Below are 3,213 nucleotides of genomic sequence, written 5' to 3' on the forward strand. Positions count from 1 at the left end.
GGTATTCCGTCCTGCACCGAAGCCGCTGATCAACTACCTGTTCTAACATGATCCTCGTGCAGAATATACATATGTGCCTATACGTGGGGTGAGTCACCTACTATTACACAAAATATCTATGTTATGTCTAGTGATACTAGAATTTCTGAAGAGAACAAATCGTAGGGGAGACCAGACAAACGTAGCCATTTGAGTTTTTGACTCTGTAATTTATAAGTTGCACAAAATTTTTAGGAAGGTCGAAATGGAGTAAACTTACATTATTAAACAACGTAATCAAACAAAGGAACTAGCAATATATTACACCAATTTTTTTGAAATTACCTTTTTTTAAGTATGTGATTTGTTACTTTTGTCCCTAGGCAAGTAGTTTCATTTTTGAAGTTACAGTTTAAGTTTAAAAATTAAATTAAGTAGTAGAGAAGATACTTCTGAAAGGTATTTCTACTCATTTCGGAGGTAAAGATAAGTATAAATATCAACATGAACTTAACACAGACTTTTAAGAAGCCAGCCCACAATCTGTTTTTCTTTTACGAATGTCCCACATTCTATAAACAATAATCCCGTATTTGAAGATCTCGTTTAAAAACTTAATACTCCATTTTTGTTCAGTTTCTGATTTTTATTTATGTCATACGATAGTAAAAAAAAACGTGATTTTTTAATTACAGCTGTAAATCAGTTTGACAAATACACATCTATTCATTATAAAAAGATTCCTAGTTAAAGATTAAATTTATAGAATTTATTTAAAGAACTCTTCAAATGTAAATTACAAATTAATTAAATAATAACAAGAAAACCATTTAATGCAAGTAACACATGACTACCTTTTAGACTAATTATTCAAATAATTAATGAAAATTGTAGTTAAAATGAAAATTGTATGGTGTAGCACGTTCCATAAAAATATATTAAAATTTATTTACGAAGTCATAAGAATACAGTAATGATCGATGGATAATATGTATTCTTTGAACATATTACAATATACATAAACCATAAAAGTGCGGTTCAATGTCAAAAATAATTTGTTTATGAATAATACAACGAGAATCTAATTTCTATCGGGTACACAACAACAAAGCTTAAGTTTCTTACAGTGTTACTACAGGGTGTTCAACAAAAGATGTCAGAAATTTTAAGGGGTAATTCTACATGCTAAAATAAAATAAAAATGAAGATATACGAAATTGTGTATCAGGCTTCCTTTGTGAGTTATTAGCTGTTGGAAAACAATGTATTTAGCTTGAGACTTATTCTACTGAAAACGTGTGTCAACCTAGGCAAGCACAGCGATATTAGTAGAATGAGTACCAAGTCAGACACATTTCACGCTTATTTTAGACGTTTCCTAAAAATGAACAACTCCGAAACGAAACTCCAAACGCAATTTCATCATTCTTCATTTTCGTCATATTTTGACATGTAGAATCTCCTCGTAACATTACTGACACCTCGTAAAACTCGGTAGACTCGTAAAACATAGGAGTTGAACTGAAGAGGGAACTGTGTATGTATAGCAGAGAGTTTGAAAAGAGAGCAAGAGAGAACAGTAACTATGAAAATAGAAAGTAAAAAGAAGAAACATTTAGAAAGTAGAATAGTCTGTTAAAAATACAAAAGTTTGAATAAGATTAGAACTGACAAGGGACATCACTTTAGTGTCACCATCCGATTTTGATAAAACCTGATATACGACTTAAGTATCGAAGAATATTAGATACATATTTTTCTTAGCTGCTGATATTAATGTTAGAGGGTGAAAACCACCCCAAAAGTTGGAGTGGAACATACACTTTCGTAAATATCTCGAGAATAAATACAGTTAGAAAAAAATGGTAAATGCACGGAATGCATGGTTTTTTATAAGAAATAAGATGACATCAACGAAATTTGAGATATTTACGGAAATGCATTTTGCACCCCAAAATTTGGGGGTGGTTTTCACCCCCTAATCATAAATATCAGTAACTAAAAGAAATATGTTTCACCAAACTAGGTTTCATCAAAATCAGAAGACTACGCTAAAGTAATATTGCTTGTAAGGTGCAATACACATCAAAGAGTGTAATAATAAAAATGAAACTGATCACCTTGTACAGCTAACGCGAGCTAGATATTTAAGTGTGGATGGTGAATAAATGAACAATGTATGTACTCGTAAAACACTGAAAAATAATTATCAACGTCGCAAGGGGAAAGTACTGAAACCTTTGTTGTGCAAGAAAGCTGACAATCACCAATGCTTAGTGAGCAAGTTCGAAAGAAAATGACTGCATCGCCACAGCACGGCGTGCATTCTTGTTGGCTGCCTCGAAAGTCTTCAGCGCGGCATAATCATTCTACTAACTTTGGCTGAATATTTGAGGGTATAAACTCTTAAAACTTAAAACAAAATTATTTGTAATTTATTGTTCAAATAGAAAGAACTGGAATGGCTTTTGTATCTTTTAACAAGTTTCTCTCTTAGCTTTGAAAAAGATATAAAACAGGTACTATTAATATCTATGTATATTTCTAATTCCTTGATATCATATTACGAGCTCCTTAGCTGTAACTATAATACGAGGTCATTGTTCTCTGTTTCCAGAAGCTCAAACGAAGATATTTAAATATACCTACGTTTAATTACTTTAGTCTATCTATATGCTCTGAGACAGATAGTCTAAATGTATAGGATAAATATTCTAATTTATACAAATATGTATATAGGCAGCATATACAGGTACGTATATTGTATACAGGGTGGCACAAAGAAAGTGTTATAAGCTGCTTTCCAGAAACTAATTACTGTATTTTAAATTAAATATTTGAAATAAGTTCGTTTTCTAGGGTGCAAACAATTTTTTGGGGGTTAACTGTTAGTGTGGAAAAAAGAGTTCTCTAAATTCTTTTAAACAAAAAGTGGTTCTAATTTCTTGTCCTTCGAATAGTTCTTATCGAACGACTACAAACAAATAACCATTCTTTTATCAGATGTTGTCGAAAGTATCACCAATCGGTTCCTTGTATTCTTCTACTGAATATTAAACATGGTATAATTCGATTCGAAAATCGTTGAATGTACAATCGTTAGTCAACTTTGTTAGAAATTATTCAATTAACATAATTAACATAACATAGTAGGTACTATTCGAAACGAGACAACATAAACAATTCAATAGTATTATTCTCATGATAATTCCATGTATAATAAGAATATTAAAT

Source organism: Calliopsis andreniformis, chromosome 8 (genome assembly GCF_051401765.1).
Source record: "Calliopsis andreniformis isolate RMS-2024a chromosome 8, iyCalAndr_principal, whole genome shotgun sequence".
Taxonomy (NCBI): Eukaryota; Metazoa; Arthropoda; class Insecta; order Hymenoptera; family Andrenidae; genus Calliopsis; species Calliopsis andreniformis.